We start from the raw sequence: 22,093 nt of genomic DNA on the forward strand, positions 1-22,093 counted from the left end.
GATATTTGTTGTATCCAGTGAGAGTTAATAGGATATTAATAATACATCTATATGCAGCAAAAGCTATGTCTGTCAAATAATCAAACTTGAACTTGCTGTTCTATTCAAAGACAAGACAATTACATCTATTAAAGCCACAATGGAAGTAGCTTCATCTTCACCAAAGTCAAAAGCAGCCTGCAGTGATTAATCTTAGCATTTTACTCCGTGCCAAATGTAGGATGAAAACAATGTTGTTTTGTCAAAGTGAGTGTTCAAAAGTGCTCAGAAACAACAGGAGATTGCAAAAGAAGCCAACTCTTCGCTCTTGCATTGAGCGCCTCTGACCAATTGCCTTCAGTAACTTACTAAATAATCTCCATTACGAAGAAGTGTGATTTCCCTACAGCTCTCCATCACTGTTGATGCTTACTCCCTCTAGATTTATAAGTCATTATTAGCCTACACATACACACACACACACATGTATTTTTAAAGCACTTTCTGTAAAACTTTGCCTTCCTTATCTATTTTAAGAAAAGCAAATGTACTTTGCAGGCATCACTCATGATAGTAGTAGGTTCATGTGCTCAACACATTTCCAGGGGAATATTTTGCAAATAAAATGAAAGCCCCTTGCGATTTGTCTCTGAACTTATTTATGTTATATGGATAAAAGCACATTACACAGCTCTCCCTGTGTGGTACTATTTCCTGTTAAGCTTTAGCTGTGTTTATTTTTCATTTTCTTGCTTCAGTTCTCTCTTTCTTATTCGTTGGCTTGTCGTTATTGTTTAAATAAAGATCACACAAGGCCTTGTTTATGCTGGCAGTCACCTTAGCCCATGGGCAGGGAGTCTCTGACCTCAAAGCAGAAGGTCCTCCGTAAAATTGTGTAAGTTTTCAAAGCACCAGCTCATGGGACAATTGCTTATCTTATAAGCTGTGCTCTCTTTTGTGTGTGACAGACCCCAAAAATGGGAAATGGGAAAAGGTGCGACTGTAGTCACTGGAGTGGGTCCTGTCACACCACATCTCTCCACTTACCAGCTCAAACCACTAATTTATACCTACACCAAATATGTTTGCAATTTGGCTGCCCGGTCACACCATTTAACAAGAGAGAGTTTAGAGCTCTTCATGGTCCTTCTGAGTTTTCACCATTCTGAATCACTTAGTATAACTTTCCCTTCAAATGTTTTCGACTGCAGCTCATGGCCCAGCATTGGATATCCCCAGCCACAAGCTGAGTTGCAGGGTGGTGGTATGGCTGCCGCCATGACAAGTAGCCTCTTTTCTCATCTCCCACTTCTCTTACCATTACTACAAGAAAGAAGATTCCACCTAAACATTAGGAAGAACTTCCTGACAGTAAGAGCTGTTCGACAGTGGAATTTGCTGCCAAGGAGTGTGGTGGAGTCTCCTTCTTTGGAGGTCTTTAAGCAGAGGCTTGACAACCATATGTCAGGAGTGCTCTGATGGTGTTTCCTGCTTGGCAGGGGGTTGGACTCGATGGCCCTTGTGGTCTATTCCAACTCTATGATTCTATGATTCTATGACTGTCATATGCAATAATACTGCTACATGCCACCCGAATCTCCAGTGAGTGGTGTGAGATTCTAGGGGCTGCAGGCATGCTTTACCCAGGGTCTGTGTTTCCTGAGACACAGTGGAGACTATGGTTTCTTCATGATATAGAATTTATTTATGCCTATATACAACATGGTGGGACGCAGGTGGCGCTGTGGTTTAAACCATTGCGCCGCTTGGACTTGCCAATCGGAAGGTCGGCGGTTTGAGGCCCTGCAACAGGGTGAGCTGCTGTTGTTCAGTCCCTGCTCCTTCCAACCTAGCAGTTCGAAAGCACGCAGTGCAAGTAGATAAATAGGTATCGCTTCGGTGGGAAGGTAAACGGCATGGAAGCGGACAAACGCCGGCTCCCTCGGGCAGTAAAGTGAGATGAGTGCCGCAGTCCCAGAGTTGTTCATGACTAGACTTGACTGTCAGGGGTACCTTTAGCTTTGCCTTTATATACAACATGAGATGGAGAGGTTTCACACATTACACTCCAAGAGGGTCCCTTGATTCTCCTACAAGCTTGGGTCTAAGAACAGAGAAATCACCCATGCTCTCTGACTCTTTGTTACAACCTGCCACACTCAGCCCACACGGTGCTCTTTGCCCACCTCCTTCCTCATTGTCACTGCTAACCCAGTGAAAACTATTTCCCTCTCACCAACACCATCCAAACTGAACTCCTAAACCCTTTTTGTCTCTTCCTACTAACACACAGCTGGAGAAGGGGCTCCACCTCCCATCAGGACGTTCTGGCACAGAAGGTCCTGATGGCTCACCTTTTATTAAGTGGTTGCCTCATGAGGAATCTGGCCTCTGTTATTTCCAGCTTGAATCCCTGCTAGATCTAGAAGTTTAGTGTTTGTAGATCAACTTCTCAAACCTCAGTTAATTTCTAACAATTACTAAATCCAGAAATTATAGGTGCCTTGCACCTGACACCCAAAACTTATGACAATACATTTCTCACATTGTTCAGTCATGATGATGTGCTTCAAACATCAAACAACTCTGAATAATTTTTTAAAAAGAACATCAAACTTTGCACACAACCAGCTAATATGTATTCTGCTTGCACACAAAACTAAATTGTCCGTCTGGCCCCATAAATGACTAATAATTATTATTTATTTTCCCTTCAAAGTTATTTCACACCAATGAAATCATGCATCAGGAACCATTGGCTTTCCATCTTGGGCATTAACTGTGCAGTTGTTTATTTCTTCATTGGGCACCATCTTTCATTTTTATGTCTCACACAGTCCTGTAAAACAAACAGAATGGGTTGGAATGACATCTTGAAATATGCACTCATCATTTCTAAGGTAGAGTGGTCAAGGAAGGGGGGGGTCAATGAATAATGTAATAGATGGCATTAGCAAACATTTTCTTAACCTACTGCTGCTGGGCTATATATATATGTGGCTCACCATTGCCAAGTCCAATCAAGATGCAGGAATGCAAGGTAACACCCTTTATTGTGTACATTGATTCCATCAAAAGAAATAAAATGTAGATTAGAAAATGGTGTGATGAATGATGGTCTTCTAGAAGAAGAAGAACAATAACAAAATAAAGGAGCTCTCCTTGCGCACAGCACAGCATCTTGCATTGCCAGGCTAATCAAAATGCAAAGTGCATATTTCAGCAGATTGAAATCAATTGCAACATGAGATAGCCTTTTATTTTATTCATCTTGACATTACTGAGCGATTACTTTACCTTCTGCTGCTCAGCAACTTTCAGGACAGTGCACAACTCAGTGGGCTGACTTAATGGCTATGTGCAGAATCTTTATTTGATTTATTTAGTCCAGTTTGCCACTACAGAGGGCTGCAGCCTCAAAAGGCCTCCTTGAAGATGGAGGATCAGGGTCAAAAACTCACTTGTGGAAGTTATTTCTGTTTTGTGGGAATGAAAATACAAATTTACTAGAATCGAACACTTCTGAGATTAATAGCGGAAGTGACCATACATTCCCGAGGTTGGATTCTGATCTCTGGATCTCTTCCATATATGGAGTGCCACATCATAAGATGTAGTTCAGGAACAGCTTTTCTGAATATGCAATATGCTATTGTATATTGAATATACTATTACATATGAATAGTAATGGCTGACTTACGGTGAGAACTGGTGCTGGTGCTCCTGAGCACATGATATGGTCTTTATTCATTGGCCAAATTTACATTTGTGAAATTGATATATAATGTTGACATCTTGCAGTGTGAGCAAAAGCAATGCTAAATCGGAAGAGAGCTAAGACAGAAGTGTGTGTGTGTTTAGGGGAGGCAGGTTATAATAAGGGGATGGCATTAAATCTTCATTGATTTTAGCAACAAAATGCATATTGTGCAAAATTGTGCTCGCTTGCAATATAAATTAAGTTTTAAATACAACATAGTTCTCATACCAGATCAGCATTTTTTTTAAAAAAAACAACAACATTCAAACTCAATAAAGCGCTGGAACACAAGACAGTTGCATAGTCCTGATCTTAAAGTACAAAACTGTTCTATTCAGAAAGCCAGAAGTAGGCTAGTATGTGCCTCATAAGCCCACCCAAATATTGGTTTGTTTTTAAAAAAGAAAGGTAGTCAAAGTCACAGGTGTCAATACTGATAAAATTGGTGGTTTGCATGTAATAAGGAGGAAAGGCCATGACTCAATAGTAGAACATCTGCCTTTCATGCAAAAAGTGTTTTGTTCAACCTCCAGCATCTCCAAGTATGGCTGGGAAAGGCCCATTGTCTGAAACTGCCAGTCAATCTGGGCAGTATTGAACTAGATGGACTTAGAGTGTGACTCAGCATAAGGCAACTAGTTATGTTTCTATATAACCATGTACAGTGGAACCTCGGGTTGCGAACGTGATTCATGCAGGAGGCACATTCGCAACCCGTAGCGTTCACAACCTGCAGTGCCGCGTCTGCGCATGAGTGGGTCATTATTCGTGCTTCTGCACATGTGCAAAGTGCAATTTAGTGTTTCTGCTCTTGCACAAGAGCCGAAACCCAGAAGTAACCAGTTCTGGTACTTCCTGGTTTGGTGCGGTGCGCAACCTGAAAACACATAACCTGAAGCATCTGTAACCCAAGGTACCACTGTACAGTATACTATAGAGAAAGGGTAGCTCACATGGTATCATCCATATGTTTGGGAGTATAACTCATCATCCTCGGCCAGCATGGCCAAGGATGATGGGAGTTGTACTGAACATCTGGAAAGCACCACTTTGGCTACCCTTGCTAGTCTGTGAGACTAAATAAGATGACGGATGTAAGCTTCTTGCCTTGTCCTTATATGTGTTTCTGTTCAGCTGTAGGACGGCTGCCAGAGACAGGGCTGTGGCTGATAGGTAGTATAGCCTATAGGGGCTTGAAATATGTCTAAACACAGTGCTTCTTTTATGTTTAAAATCAGATGCAATTTTTTAAAAACTATTCTGTACATGAACAACTAAAATGTAGCTCTATCTAGCCGAGGGGTGGAAACCAGTCATTTGGTTTGTATTGCATTTCCGACATTCTATTCTTTCATTACCTTTTTCCTTGATGTTTGTTTATTTATGCATAAAACCACCAGAGAAAGTAGATGAAAAGCTAGAACTGCTAGAAGCATAAAAAGTATCCCAGGGCATTGGCTTCCTATGTTTTTACGGGAGAGATATAAAGATACATCACAAGGGGGACAAGAAAGTTCCTCAAGGGCTATAAAAATGTCAAAAAGGATGGTTTGTTAAAATCTCTTCAAGGAGCACTTCTCCTCTTTCATCCAAGAGGGATACACATACACATACCTGCTTTCTATTCATATGCTTAAAAGACTGAAAAGAATGTCTATTAAAAAAATTCTTCTACCTTGATTAAAATGACTTGTGCCCTGAAGAGAGGCTAACTCCTTATCACAACAACAAATCTTCTCCAGACAAAAGGACACATGACTACAATGTCAGATCAACAGTCACATGCCAGAATTCCCTTTTCTGACTTATATTTTAAAACTTCATCATTATTAGATGCTATCACAGCTACAGTCATGCCAATCCAACAGAGAAGTAGAAACAGGAGCAGGTGGTATAGGTAGTGTTTCAATCACAGAGGCAAAAGAAATATAGGTTTCATAATAGTTTTATGCTTGTGTTAACTGATTTGCTAAATGAATCTCTTCTTTCCTCCAGCCTGCTTTGGCCATCCGATGCTGGGATGGACAGGTGGAGTCTGTTTTCACATACCTATTAAGGTAAAGATAAAGGACCCCTCCACAGTTAAGTCCAGTCAAAGGTGACTATGGGTTGTGGCACTTATAGCACTTTCAGGGTGAGAGAGCTGGTGTTTATCCACAGACAGCTTTCTGGGTCATGTGGCCAGCTTGACTAAACTGCTTCTGGCACAACGGGACAATGTGATGGAAACCAGAGTGCAGAGAAATCGCATTTACCTTCCTGCCGCAGGGGTACCTATTTATCTACTTGTGCTGGCGTGCTTTCAAACTGCTAGGTTGGCAGGAGCTGGGACAGAGCAACTGGAGCTCACCCTATCGTGGGGATTTGAACTGCCGATCTTCCAATCAGCAAGCCCAAGAGGCTCAGTAGTTTAGACCACAGCACCACCCACGTCCTATTATTACACACCACCACAGTCTCAAAAAATGTGTGACTCCAGAGGTTCCATCACTTACCCAGGTTCGGTTTCCTTAGAATGAAGGCCAGTGGAGAGTGTGGTGGTGTTAGGATATGCGGTTTTATTTACATTCTCATTTCAGCTCCTGGGGGAAGAAAAATATGTTTTTGACAGGAATTAGTGCATGCTGTCTTCAGAAAACTGAATTGTCCTTCTAAACCCTGTACCCTCCAGATGTTTTATACTATAATTTTCATAAGCTCTAGCCAGCACAGGCCACATAATGGTCCAAAAGGGCACTAGTATCCAGGCGAAGCCTGACAAGCCAAGTCATTTGGCAACCCTACTTAGGTGTCCCTGTTTCTTTTGCAAAATGTTGGAGAGTATGGTTTGATTTAAGGCAATTTCATATGTAGTGCATAAACATATGATTTAAAAAATGCTACTATCCCCACACACCCATTAATAATTATTATTTTTAGGAACTGGGAACATAACAGCCCAATTTTGTTTTGTGTGTATGTTTAATTTTGACTAAGTAATATTGTCTTTCTTTTTCCTCGTATGTTATTGAAATGCATGCCCTTTCTTAGATAATTGTTTCTTTAAAAACCATTGTTTATTCCATAGTACTCCAACTAGAGAAGTAGCCACAGATACAGACAAATAGTTTGCCATGAGCTTGACGTTCTTCTGCATTCACTTTTTAAATAACCACCCTGTACCTATGGCTCATATAGCAAAAGACCTGACCTTGGGCTAGTAAGGAATGAGCCGGTAGTTGGTAGTGTCTTGCTTTTCTAAAGACCTTTACAATGAGAGAAAGAAATCCAACTGGTGCTTTGAAAGTTCATGAACATTTCGTTTTACATAGGCTTCATTTATCCTACAAAATTGACTCAAGTTCCCCCTGCTGGCTTCACCATTGTCATTAAGTTGTCAAAGCTTTCCTGACATAATCTAAAAATGCCAGGACACAATTAAAGACATTTGATGTATCAGTGGGATGCAAGTGCCTGTGAAGAGCATGTTGATATTTTTCAGTTTTGCACATTTAAAAAGTTCTTTAAATGACAAGCAAAGTAGCAACAACAACAAAGTAGAAAATATGCCTGTGCAAAATGGACTTCTTTGAACCACAGAGCACAATCCATTAAGTTCCACTAAAATACAATATTTAGGCTGAAATTCTATACACACTTACCTAGGATCAACTGCTATTGAATCCAATAGCAGTTACTTCTGAGCAGAAACATATAGGATTGCACTGATGAGTTCCATTTAGATATAGTACCACCAAAAAATCCATACTTACAAAAATAAAGGGTATGGTTGATTGAGTGTATAATGCAATATGACTCAGAGCATCTCTGTCATTTGATAGTATAAAATCTGAGATGGAATACATTTTGCTGTATCAGAAACCACATGCCAACATGGGGCCCATATACATGTTTCTCTGAGTGAGTTCCACATCTAACAACGGGAGTTCTGGATCAGAAGCAAACCTCCACAGTCAAATGGACCTAGTCCCCACTTGCAAACAGGTTGCTTGGCAATGCTGGACCAGTGCTGACTGTGATCTGATTAGCAGTTATCTATGAACACATATAAGGGACGCAGGTGGCGCTGTGGGTTAAACCACAGAGCCCAGGACTTGCCGATCAGAAGGCTGGCAGTTTGAATCCCCGCAACGGGGTGAGCTCCCATTCCTCAGTCCCTGCTCCTGCCAACCTAGCAGTTTGAAAGCATGTCAAAGTGCAAGTAGATAAATAGGTACCGCTCCGGCGGGAAGGTAAACAGCGTTTCCGTGCGCTGCTCTGGTTCACCAGAAGCGGCTTAGTCATGCTGGCCACATGACCCGGAAGCTGTACACCGGCTCCCTCAGCCTATAAAGCGAGATGAGCGCCGCAACCCCAGAGTCAGTCATGACTGGACCTAATGGTCAGATGTCCCTTTACCTTTATGAACACATATGCACATTCAATAGCACAGCCCACCCTTGAGTGCACTTTCTTCTTAGATCAATCAAATGCAGTAAAAACAAAACCAATTACAGTAGCTCCTCCAATGCAAATAGAAAACCGTTTTGGCTTTGCTGTTATTTTGGCAATACTGCAAGTACGTGGAAAAATTAGAGGGGGGGGGACACCCTGAAAGGGCACATCCAGAGGGCACATGAACAGCACATGGTCTGCACCAAGTTGCAGAAATCTGAACACACATCCTAGTTCAGATATTGTTTCTGTCCGAGGCAAGCGATAATCAACTCAGCCACTAATCTATGATGGATGTAATAATACTGACCTTACAAGGCAGTTGTGCAGGATTACTGAGATAATGCATGAGAAGCCTTTTGGAAACTCAGAAGCCACTATACAAATGTTATGTATTAGTGTGTTTTTATTACTCCTGCTATTAGGCACAGAATGAAGTCTCAAGTCACACTCTAGTAATTCTCTCTGTTACTTACATGACAATATCTACCAACTAGAATAGCTGGACCAATTTGGCAAATGTTAGAGCTTTTACGACTGAAATAAATAACTTGTTGGATTTTAAAGCTGTATGGCATTTGGCAACTGATAAGAAAAGCTATGTGCATTCCGCATCATCCATCACTGGGAATCAGATTAACAGAAATTGTGCATTTAAAATTTCTCCAGAAAATGCAAGTTAGGAGAATTTGCATTAAATTCTTCCTAACTTTGTTTCAGATTTGGAATAAACAAAATAGGTATGAGATAGGTGTCAGGAAAATTCATGCCCCAATGCGGAGAGAACAATATCTGTATATTTCACCAAATGTTTAAGAAATTGATATGTCCTTTCCTTTTTCCTAGACTAATACACCTTTTGTTAGATTTTGCCACTTCTTGTAAAAAAATTTACTAGCTTTGCTCATACGTCTTCAACAGGAGCCCAATCTGACACACAGACATTTAGCAACTGATTCCCCCCCCCCCCAGCATTGAAATAAGTGATGGGGAAAGCTGTTAATGTCTCACTAACTTTCTGTGGGTGGAATTCAATGTTGCGCTATTACGAATGTCCCATCTGCACTAGCATTTCAGCTTGCTAGACAAAACAATCCTCCAGCACTATTCTGCAGGTTCTCCTGACACATATATACAATTTCAGTGTGTAAGAGAGGTGGGAAAACTTCTCTGCACAAGAGGTCCTTGAGCAGGGCTTCTGCTGGTGGGGATCTTTAGGTGAATCCTGCCCTGTACATTAGATTGCTGTTTAAAAGCACGAGAGCAGCATCCCTAAAGAAATATGGCAACCCTTTGCTATTATATGAAAGAGAAAAATATGGCTCAGTCTTGTCTCTCCGTTTCTTCCAAGCATTTATTGTCACATATCCACATATTGCCATGCGTACAACACTGGACGCTTTTTGTTCTGAGCTGTGCACATCATCATGCCATTTGTATAAATGTGTAATGATCCCTCATGAAATAGGACTGAACATGATTATTTGTGAAGTATCACATCCCAGGGAGCTGTTAGTGTGTTGATGATTGCTTTTCCTTTAGAAATGTGCATTTCATGCCACTTAATATGATGGATAACAGCGAAGGTCATACACTGTCAGGAGGAGATATAAATTCTGAGGTCCTATTTAAAATTAATAAATGGTTTATGTCTCAAAAGGTGAGCAGTCAATGAGTAGCTATTACACCTCAGAGAGTTAACACATCTTACTTCCCATTCTAGGCTGTACTGTCTAGGAGGATACATTTCTGAGAGTGAGGCTTGTCTATCCATCTTTGAACAAAACATATATTTCCCCCTCTGTTTACCAGAATTTACCCCTCTCTGTATTTATTTAAATCATTCTATTATTCATGCTTTTGATCACTACATGTAAAACATGAACTGCCAGTGCCTTTAAGGACCTTGGTCAAATTAAGAGGCAGAAGGGTGGGAGAAGAGAATGCTAAAAAGAGATTATATTTTTCTGCCATGCCAGAAACCAGTAAGCTTACAAATCACAGGAAAGTCTAGTCCATCCTTTCTCAGCTTTGGGTCCCTAGATGTTGTTGGACTACAACTCCCATCATTCCTAGCCAGCACGGCCAGTGGTCAGGGATGATGGGAGTTGTAGTTCAAGAACATCTGGGAACCCAAGGTTGAGAAAAGCCGGTCTAGTCTCTAGTTGGGGGTGAGGAATCCTTTGTGGTCAGGGGGTGCATTCCTTTGTCGGTATCCTCTCAGGGGCCACATACCAGTAATGGGGAGGGCCAGAAGCCAAAACATAAGTAGAGCAGCTGATAAAATTATTATCTTTGTACAGCCCCACAAAAGTCAATTTTAATGGCATTGGTTTGTTTGCATGTTTGTAACATTATTTATATGTCACCTTGATGTCCTAATAAACTTCATTAGGCTTACGTTCTTCCTTGTTATCCCTATCTGAACTCAAGCCAGGATCTTCCTTTGCAGCCCCAGATTGAATTTTCAGTCACCTGAGATTATATGATGCCAGGTGATTGACAGGGGCACAGGCCCACCCACCTATCCAAGTAGCCCTTCTGGATCCAGCCAACCTGCTGGATCCAGTTCCCTAGTCATGTTATAAAGAATGATAATGCTGATTGTTATGTCCAAAGAAAATGCAAGCTTTGTACCATAGGCAAAAGCTATAACCTTGCAAATGAACAGTCAGTTTACAGGTGATTCTAGTTAGGGTCAAACTATTTGGGATATCAGTCACATGGTTTGTCCTTCAGCGCAGAAGTCCTTCAGATGCAGTAAGGACAGGAGGCCCCATCTAGATTGGGAGTCTGGCATGGAGTAGGAGGATTTGAGCACTTTGCCCTTCATTATGGTCCCAATCTGGTGGGGTGGGGACTCACTAGCATTTTAAGAAAATTTGAGCTTTCCCCCATGCAAATGGCAGGTGGGGGGCAACCTATGTCGGGGGATAAAGGGCTGGAGTCTCCTATCCCTCCCCTTCCCCCAAAAAAGTCCAGATCCACAATGTCCCCCTCTGTTGGCTTTTTCTGAAAGAAAAACCATGCACTCAGTGACAAACCATGTGATTAATGTCACATATGTAGTTAGAAACCTAGAAGGTTAAAAACAAAAAAGGACAGTCAATGGCTAATTAATGACAGAGGCATTTGTCCAACACAACACGACTTAGCCACAGCACTGGAAGCAGTAAAAATAGTGTCTCATTAGTCTTTTAAACATTTATTCCTGATTCTACATGAAATTGATACTTAATCACTTTCCCAGTGTACAGCAGGCATTTATTGCACAGGGAAAACATGGAGAATGGAAAGTTTATGAAATCTCAGTCAATCTCTGCTCTGTTTGAAAAATGATTCATTATAATGGGCCACTAGCGGCAGAATGCCTCTGAACGGAAGCCTGTAATTAACTTTGCTTCATGTTTTATTGATAGCATTTGCTGTTTTCTGGGACCTGAGCATACCTTTCTGTGGAATGTAGTATCCTCCAGTTATAGATGGCACTCTAAGCATATTTTCTGCTAAACTCATTGGACTTCTGCAGGAGCAGGCAGCTAAGAGCAAGACCACTGTAAGACTACTGACCATGTTGGCTAGTGATGACGTGTGTGTTGGAGGACCACATGCTCTCCAGCCTTACCCTAAGGTGGTCAATGTATACAGACAGCTATAGATGCGGTGTGAAACATTTCCCTATAATTTATTGAATTATGAAAGGTGAGGTACAATAAAAGGGTGTATCCAGCTATGTCATACCTGGAGGGAGTAGACCCATTAAAGTCAATAGACAAGTAGCTAACTTCACTGATTTCAATGAGTATACTCTCTGAGTACTGTATGGTTTTGTTTAGTCACTCTAGCCTAGGAATGGGATCCTGTAGCCCTCCAGTTCTCCAATCTGACTTTAACAGATTGGAGAACTGGGTCAAAACTAACAAAATGAATTTCATTAGGGACAAATGCAAAGTTCTACACTGAGGCAAGAATGCCTTGACAGAAGGACGTGTGAAATGGATCTATGAGTCTTAGTAGACCACAAGCTTAACACAAATCAACAGTGTGAAATAGCAGCACAAAAAAACCCTAATGCAATTCTAGGCTGCATCAACAGTCCAGATCAAGAGAAGTAATAGGGCTGCTCTAGCCTGCCTTGGTCAGAACCAGTTCTGTATCCAGTTTTGTACGCAATGAATTTCAATTACAAGAAAGGAGCTTCCAACAAAACATTAGGAAGAACTTTCTGACAGAAGGAGTTGTTTGACAGTGGAATAGATTATCTCAGAAGGTGGTGGACTCTCCTTCATTGGAGGTTTCTAAGCAGAGGTTGGGCAACCATCTGTCAGGGATTCTTTAGCTGTGATTCTTGCAGCAGGGGATTAGACTAGATGACCCTTTGAATCCCTTCCAACTCTACAATTCTATGATTCTGTGTGGTTGGACTGCAACTTTGATCATCTCTAACCACTGACCATGCCAGATGGGGGGCCTTGGCCACAGAATATCAGTGGGCCCTTTGGCTCTCCCCTTTCCTCCTCAAAGCACACCCATCTCTCTTTCCCCCAGCAATTATCACCAATTAGCTGATGTAAAAGGGGTGCATGAGAATCTTCCATTCAGCAAACGAATAATAATAATAAAATACACTGGGCACACTCAAACCCTTGGGGACACCCAGAGTATATCTTTGGATCCAAGTCCTAATATTCAAATCTCCTTTGCCACTTTCGACATCAAGCCTCTACTATCCGGCTGTCTGACAATCCATCTACAAACCTCCTGTGACCAAGCAGCCATTTGGTGATTAATGGACCAGCAATTATATATAGTCTGAATAACATGTCACAGTGTTAAATGCGCACAACAAAGTAGCTAGAGATTATTGCTGACTCTCCTGAACTGTAATAATTTCTCAGGAGAGCAAGCCTGCTAGTGAACCTAGCCTAGAAACTTGGAGGGTGGCTGACAGTTGAGAGGGGAAGAAGAATTAGACTATTGGAAGAAGTTAAGAGGTTGTAATTGACTGTGGAGAAAGGATAATAGCATTTGTGTGCATCAATATGTGTATGCGCTTTCCTTCAGAAGAGGAAAATGAAGAAATCCTATTTCATCAAAAGTCATGGGGTTGTTTCTAGGCAGCACCTTACCTCGGTAAAAAGCAAAGAATGAGCTGGCTTTCTCGCATTATGCAACCGCAATCCTGCTGTCAGCTCTACTAATATCTCTGTCTTAGGTTCTTTTTGTATATAGAACTGCTTTGAATGAGAGGAGCTCATTGCGTGAGCCAGGCACCCCCAGCACCCAGGACCAATCTCAATTATTACACAGGAGACCTTGCATGGGTCAAATCAGGCCACAACTTTATTGATTACAGATGAAGGGTTCGGCAAGGCATTGGGAAATCGTTTGACAATCAGCCTGCCTGTTGAGGTATGTCATTTGGGGGTTAATCCAAGCCAAAGGGAACACACATCAAGTAGGTACTCCTTGCATGGTTGCTACCTTGAGGAGTGCTGCAGTCCACTTCCTGGGTCTGTGTGAAGCCAGAGAGGGTTCATGCCAGCCCAGAAAACCCTGTTGTCTCTAGCACACCCGTCGGATCCTGGGCTGGTGCCGGCACCATCCTGCAAAGATGCCTGACTAGAAGGTAAGCATCATTCCATTAAGGTGAATGAGACACTGCCTCACCAACATCACTCTTACCTCCACCACCACTCACCACCGCCACTCACCTGCCCGCCTTTTTACTGACAACTAGTCTAGGGGAAGCGAGTGGTGCTGTGGTCTAAACCACTGAGCCTAGGGCTTGCCAATCAGAAGGTCGGAGGTTCGAATGCCTGTGATGAGGTGAGCTCCCTTTGTTCAGTCCCAGGTCCTGCCAACCTAGCAGTTCGAAAGCACTTCAAAGTAAAAGTAGATAAATAGGTACCGCTCCAGCGGGAAGGTAAACGGTGTTTCTGTGTGCTGCTCTGGTTTCTCCAGAAGCGTCTTAGTCATGCTGGCCACATGATCCAGAAAAGTTGTCTGCGGACAAATTTCAGCTCCCTCGGCCAGTAAAGCGAGATGAGTGCACAACCCTAGAGTTGTTCACAACTGGACTTAACTGTCAAGCGTCCTTTACCTTTACCTTTTTAGTCCAGTGGGTGGCACTGTTTGTGAACGTCTTCCTCCTTAGTCCCCAAAGAACTCAGTAGGGAGGACTATGGGCACAAAACTAGAATCAGTTGGCTCTGCCTGCCATTGGCTCTGGCTCCATCTACTGTTGGCCTCTGTGCCTTTGGTCCCACCAACAAGCACCAGCCACTACCGCTGTTAGTGCTGCACTTCACTGATGTCATTATCCAGGCTTTCCCACATGAAATACGTCCTAAAGCAGCGCTTTCAAACTAGCAAACACTTTCCATATCCATTTGCCTTCTAAGGAATCTTTAGCATCTTCCTGGACAGGATTCTGGGTGTACAGCCACTTTGTACCTAATCAAGATATTCCTGTTCCTCCCTTTGAACAGGGACTGTGCCCTGGAACACACGCAAAACTTTGCAGTGGCTTTGTAAATAAGCAAGCTATACCTCAGGGATGCTTGTCTGGTATTACTGATGTTCTCATCGAGGAACCTCTAAGTTCCCCCAGAGCACAGTTTGAAAACTATTATTTTACCGAATTCCAATTTCTATGGAAGTTTTATTCTACACATTAAACAGGATGTGCTGGACAGGGCACATTTACCAGTTAGAGACAAAAGGGATTTGGTAAAAGGCAGTATTTTCCCTCTTCAATTAGGAGACAAAGTATGTTGATGATGGCATTAGAGGGAATTTTTAAGAAAACCTTGAATCTCAAAAAAAGGTAAGTAAACATATACAAAGAAATGCCTAACTCAGCTCCATGAGCTGTGAGGGTTTTGAGGGTATTCTGCCAACTGGAGCGATGCTTAGAAAAGATTAAGTTTCTAATTAAAATTCATTCACTGTGTCATAGATGGTGTGTGGGTGGGGGTGGGGGTGTGTAGGGTGGTGTATCTAGTGGGCACAGACTAGAGGTTCCACAATGTGCTTCATGTTTAGACTGCCCTGTTTTATTTCCTGCAGAAGGACAGAAGCCACACACTGCTAGGCTCACCTTGAACTGCAATCATCAAATGAAAGAACAAGTCCTTCTCAACATATTTGCTGTTGTGATCTGTATATGCAAACGACCATCATGGACTGTTGTGTCCCCTCTCTGTGGTTCCTTGGCCTTTCAAACCACACAGCGTCACAACAGAGACTGGCAAGGCAGAAGGAAATACCAACAATGCCAAACGCCACCAGCTGCTTCAATCAACATGTCCACTCTTTAAATAAGTTTAAAAGTTCACCCTCAAGCAAAGTCACTGCCGCTTTAATTCTTCCCTTCTCTCTCCCCAGATATTCATTTATACTGTTTGCATCAATGCGCTTGGCAATTTATATTCTGTATCCCTAGTACTCTTTGCATGAAATATCTCTGTTGGAATTCCTGTTTACTCCTCATTTCAGTTGTTACTACTGCTTTTTGAAACAGCAGGCTCCAGTTAATTAAAATAAATTTAAATACAGATACATTTAGTAATGGAAAATGTTAGCAAATTGAGGCAATTTTTTTTAGCAGCAAGATTCTAAAGTCTTATTAATAAAGTTGAACAAATAATCCCCCCATCTCTACCCCCTCCCCAAATCTTAGGTTTAGGTAATTACAAAGGAGCAGGAGGAGGAGGAGGAGGAAGGGGGGGGGGAATCAAGGACCTGTTATTACTACTGCATAATGCCAGGTCATAATGTGCTGGGTAGGGGTTAATGCAGGAAAATTGGACATGGTGAATTAACACAAAATAAATGATTGTATGGCTATGTAATTACATTCCAACCACCATGCTAATTCTAATTTATATCAATTCAATAATTAAAGAAAACAAGCCCTTGCTTGGGTTTCCTATTCATAATGCTGCAAGGAGCCGATGATTCCATGCCTGCTAGAATGCTGGGTCATAAATTGTACAATGACATAATTCTTAATATGTCAAAGACGTTTCTCAGTATGGGTGCCAGATTTGAAAGAAGCACACTGTTAATCAAATCGGGTCAAATGTAAATAAGATAGAGCCAACAAGAGCATAACAAATTCAATTCTGCTTTGGCCGGAGAATTAAATTAAATACATATTTAGCTAGTGAATAATACTGACCTTACTGCACTAGTTTTAAAATGCAATCTTTGATGTAGTGATCAACAACCATGGATCAAATTTCCTGGTACTTGTGGATCAGTTGTAAGCAGCAACAGTGTCTTCCTGGCCCCAAAGTACATCTCTTAGCTATGGGTAGAAGGTCTTGCTTAAATGAAGCATACTCATAGACTGTGGGGCTCTCTGCCTTGCAAGTACAGTTATTACTACCTGATTCCCACCATATATCCAGTTTCCAATGTCGGTGCTATAACAAGAATAACAGTAATTAATTTGATTGCTCATGTGTCCTTCAGCATCAGGCCTGATGTGGTGATCAAGTTTAAGCAGAGCAAGAGCACTGTACATGTGGCTTTTTCAAGTGCAGAGATGAAGGAAGAGCGCTGAGCAGGAGCAGAACTAACAAGAGTAAATTTTCCCTAAACCTAATTTTTATGTCTTGAAGCACTAGCTTAGTGCCTGCCAAGAAATTGAGTCAGTGGTTTCTTCTGTCTCTGTTTAGGGCAAAGGAAGGAAGGTGGGGAAAGCTCTCTCCTCTTGCCCTGTTGCACAAGCCTTCTAGCCAAAAGCAGAGACTTGGAACTGGGGGAGGGGGGGGAGATTGTTGGCACAAGATTTAGGACATAATATACAAATGGAAGGCTGGGAATATTATGGAAAGTGAATTTAAAATTTTCTGAAATTACTGAAAAAGAATTATATGAAAATGATATATTGATGGTATATCACACCAGCAAAAATGGCAAACATGTATAGAACAGGCTCCAATAAGTGTTGGAAGTATGAAGGGGGGGGAGGCACGTTTTTTCATTTGTGGTGGAATTGTAAAATAATTAAAAACTATTGGGAAATGATGTATAACGAAATGAAAAAAATGTTAAAGATAACCTTTGTTAAAAGACCAGAAGATATTTTACTAGACATTTCAGGTCAAGAACTGCCAAAAGAAAAGAAGAAACTTTTTATGTATAGTACAACCACGGCTAGGATATCGCTAGCCCAAAGATGAGAAAGTGCTGAACTAAAGAAGAATGGCAAGAAAAACTGGTGGAATATGCTGAAATGGCGAATCTAACTGAAAGACTCGGAGACAAGGACAATAGAGATTTTTAAAAAGACTGGGAGCTGTTTATGTTATATCTACAGAAACAATGTAAAAACATGGACTCACTAGCAGGATTTGAGTAAACACAATTATCAAAACGAATACTGTATAGAAATTACAAAGATGATGTTAGGATGACAAGAGCAAAACAATACTGAATTTAAAGAACTTTACATTAAGAGATAACAAAACAAGCAGGAAAAGTTGATATGTAAATAACCAGAGGAGGAAGTTGAGGGAAGTCCTGGGGGGAAGGGGGAAATTGGGGGATTGTCTTTCTTTTGTTATTTGATATGATGTTATTATGATAAAATGTAAAACTCAATAAAAATAATTTTTTAAAAAAGAAAAGAAACTGGGGGATAAAACCTTGGGTATCAGCTAAAACACATAAGAGCATAAACATAAGTTATGTGGGAGATCATATGAGTTTTAGAAGACATCTGAAGGCAGCCCTGTTTAGGGAAGCTTTTAATGTTTGACAGACTATTTTATTTTAATATTTTGTTGGAAGCTGCCCAGAGTGGCTGGGGAAACCCAGCCATATGGGTGGGATATAAATAATAAATTATTTTTATTATTATTATTCAAATCCAACAATGCATATTCTTGCTAGCTGGTAAGTTTAGGGGCTAACAGCCACAGAGCTATATTGCTGCAGCAACTCTCCAGTGTTTCAGTGGTATATTGCTGATAGGCAGAGACACAGACCATTGAAGTACATCACACAGGCCTCTGTGTGATGTCATTTTGCCTCCTCTCCAGAGTGGGAAGGAGCTCAGTTGGTAGAGCATGAGACTCTTAATCTCAGTCATGGGTTTGAGTCCCCCTTTGGGCAAAAGACTCCTGCATTGCAGGGGGTTAGACTAAATGACCCTCGTGGCCCTTCCAACTCTATGATTCTATGATATTGTGATTTCCTGTTCCTTTCCCCCCTCTCTCTTTCTTCAACCAGCTATGCAGGGCAATGTATGTCCACTTCCTCCAACTCAGGCACATGCCAAAGGCTGCTTTTCCTGTAAACATAAGTATTTTACCTGCATAGTTTTTAATGCTGCTGTAGCTGGGAACCAATGCAAGGCTATAAGTAAGTAAATCATATTTTAAGCTCTGTTGTCTGATTCTTTGTTAATCAGCAGTATGAAAGCGGAAGTCGGTTTGTTTTGCAGCTGGACTTAATTTAAATCATTTTGCTTCTAATGAATCATAGAATCATAGAGTTGGAATAGACCACAAGGGCAATCGAGTCCAACCCCCTGCCAAGCAGGAAACACCATCAGAGCACTCCTGACATATGGTTGTCAAGCCTCTGCTTAAAGACCTCCAAAGAAGGAGACTCCACCACACTCCTTGGCAGCAAATTCCACTGTCAAACAGCTCTTACTGTCAGGAAGTTCTTCCTAATGTTTAGGTGAAATCTTCTTTCTTGTAGTTTGGTAGGACTTTACTCTGTTCCACCCACCCATGTGGTCACCTGGAGGGAGAAATGTCAATTAAGATATCCTCTCCTATCTATTAAAAGCATCCCACAAGATGAGCCTGATGGTTCAGGGCCATCTAGTCCACCATCCTGTTCTCACAGTGGCCAACCAAATGCCTGTGGGAAGCCTCCAAGCAGGATATGAGCACAATGACATTCTGCCCACCACATATTGCCTCTGATAGTGGAGTTAGAACAAGATAAGACGTTGTGACTGGTAGCTCCTGACAGCACTGCCATTCATGAATTTGTCTCATCCTCTTTTAAAGCCACCCAAGTTGGTGGGCCATCTCTGCCTCCTGTGGGAGCAAGTTCTATACTTAAATAGTATAACTATGCACTGTGTTAAAAAAATAACCCCAAAGACCCTTTCATTTTATCTGTCCCAAATCTTCCAACATTCATCTCCATTGGATGTGCATCAGTTCTAGTAATATGAGAGAGGTAAAACAACTTTTCTCTGTCTGTGCTGTGCATAATTTTATAAACTCCTATCATGTCACTCGGCAGGCCGGGTCATCCTCTTATCTACCTGCTGGGATTGACAAGGCATCTGAACCTCACCTGAATCTCACAGCTCTCCTGTAGCTGCCTCTGATTACTTATCATTTAACTCTTGGGGAAAATAATTAGCATCACGCATCATGTGCATGGAAGTTGCAGAACCAATTAACCAACTAGAAGGATTATTGTTAATAGCACCAGTTTTTCTATAAGTTGATATTGCTGGATAGTTTTGATGAACTGCAAAAGCATTTTTAGTTTGCTTTCTGTTGCCACCCTGGAACTTTTCTTTATTAGTGCCACTTTGTTTTGTACGATTCCTTGCAAATGAAGGAAAACAACTTTTCTGCTTGTATATGTTGATAATATAATGTTGGTTACTGAGGACAAACAAGATTGTACAAAAACAAGGTTGGGTGCAGACCTGGCCAGGACATAGGCATCCTGACTGTGACAAAGGTGACCTGTGTGCGTGCTTGCTTGCTTGATTAACCGCTGTTGGGAACTTCAAGGTCCCTGCTCTCCCTTCTTATGGTCTTTGTACTGGGCCTGGAGACTCCAATAGACAGCATTCCATGCCAAGAAGGAGGGCAAGTGGGCATCCTATCAAATGACAGGGAAGGAGCTACACAGAGCAGGGCCTTTCCACTGGTGATGCCCAATGTAGGCCTTGCTCTTCCCAGACCTGCTCTCTTTTGGCCTGTATTTTGGAGCTTTATAATTTAGGAAGACTTTGGAAGAACTGGTTGCCAAGTCTTATCAGTCGCTGAAGTATGAGTGGATTTTATTTGCTGCTATTCTGTGCTTCTGGTGCACCAGGGTTTACACCAGCGTAATAGAGTTGGCCAGGATGCCAGAAAGGATAAATTTGCGAGCTTTCTCCATTATCTGCACAGCAGGGGGTCAACAGTCAACAGTGCAAAGGTTGAACTGAAGCGTTCCTTGCTGGTTACCTGCTTTCAGCAATAGTGGTCGCTGTTTGGTAGTACCCAATTGGTTAGCTGTCAGATTCTAGAGCTCCCTATTGGTGGCTCTTAGGTAATTCACAAAATACAGAGTCCATTCATAAAATACCATGTTCATTCATAAAGCAGTAACAAAAATCTCCATTGCTACATATTGGGTGTATATTTCAGCAGTTGAACGTACAAGTTTATGGCCATGCTGTAGTGTAGTGCTTATGCGACTGTGAATAAAAGGTGGCTGGGCCCATCATCCCGGGGTTTTGGGGGGGGGGGGAAGGTGGCAAAACTGATTTCCAATAAGTGCCCTCCTTTTATTTTCATAGCAAGTCCTTGAGTCTGCACTCTGAATGGTGACACCAGGGACCTAGAAGGTTTAGTCCAACCCCTGCACAGTCTCATCAGGGCTGACCTTAAGGCAGTTAGAGCAATTGGGCCAAATTGTGCCCCACGGGCCACTCGTAATGGGGCCCCCACACCAGGGCAATCTCAATGGATTTTATTTATATCTATAAGATTTTGCAGACTTTGGCTGTGAACTGGGGCCCTACAACAACAACAAAAATCAAGTTGCACCCCACTGCTTCAAATTGGGCCCCACTGGCTAGCCATGAGTCTAATAGTTGCTGGGCCTGAGTTGCCCTGCCCTTGCATGAAGTCTTGGGTTGGCAATTTTGGGAGAGGGGAGACTGCCCGCTGGGGAGCAGGAGGGCTGGTAAGGCCCCCTAGGCTTAGAGGCCCTAGGCTTCAGCCTACTTAGCCTATACATATACATTGTGGCTATCCAATCGCTCCCACCCACACAAACAGTGAGGTCAGTCCTGATGATCTCACCGCAACACATGCCCTCTGTGAGGAGGACTCGATTTTCCAACTCCACAGTATTCTTTTTGATATGAGGTACCCTCAAGTCTTGAAACTCCAGCATCTTAAAGCTTTAGATCAATTATAAACTATCTAAGCAACACATCTACTACTATTTATGCATTTTGTTGTTGTGGCAGAAGCGTGGTTTTTCATGCACACTTGACACTGATTTTACACACACACACACACACACACACACACACACACACACTCATTCATTTGACCTACTATTAATGTCTGGGGTATTAAGAGGCAAATTGAGAGTCAGGGAAAAAATCCATATTCATCACACAGATATTTAAGGGTTATATAAATAAGTCACAGGTTGCATACCTGCTGACAATTTTGAATTATTGCCTTAAATCTCTTGGGTCAAAAATAGAGGTAATAGCAGTTCCCCACTGCAGGTACTAAAGAATCCTGCCAAATTACTATCAAATGGTGTTAAATATATAGAAGCGAGCCATAAGCATTGGGGGAAATAAGTATATAATTAGCACTCACCCTTTGATTTCTATGTGAGCGTACTAAAGCAGCAGTGAAATCTCCTGCCAATATGAAAATCACTTCAGCTCTGGTGATTAAGGGTCATAGCTCTCAGTCCTCCAGCTCTAAGAAAATTCAGGCTGAGCCACAGTTGTCACATGGAGGCCACTTAAATGAGGAAAAATAACTCACAAGTAATGGGCAGCATTAGCGTATCTGTTATTTGTGACTTATGACTATAGCAGTATGAGCTCATAGCTTGGCCTGTAATGTGAAACACATTATCCAGATTGTGGGCTGACTAGACAGAGAGCAGACATGGTCAGCTGTG

At 41.9% G+C, this 22,093-nt stretch overlaps 1 long non-coding RNA gene across 1 annotated transcript; it reads right to left on the minus strand.

The window, feature by feature from the left end:
* Nucleotides 1–1,539: 1,539 nt before the first annotated feature.
* Nucleotides 1,540–21,889, minus strand: LOC310702479. Its single transcript, XR_014523521.1, has 3 exons — nt 21,781–21,889; nt 6,235–6,321; nt 1,540–2,818 (listed from the first exon to the last, which is right to left on the minus strand). It is a non-coding gene; the product is annotated as an uncharacterized lncRNA (long non-coding RNA).
* Between the last annotated feature and the right edge of the window lie 204 nt (nt 21,890–22,093).

The sequence above is a fragment of the Podarcis liolepis genome, assembly GCF_965112155.1.
Source record: "Podarcis liolepis genome assembly, chromosome: 3".
Classification (NCBI taxonomy): domain Eukaryota; kingdom Metazoa; phylum Chordata; class Lepidosauria; order Squamata; family Lacertidae; genus Podarcis; species Podarcis liolepis.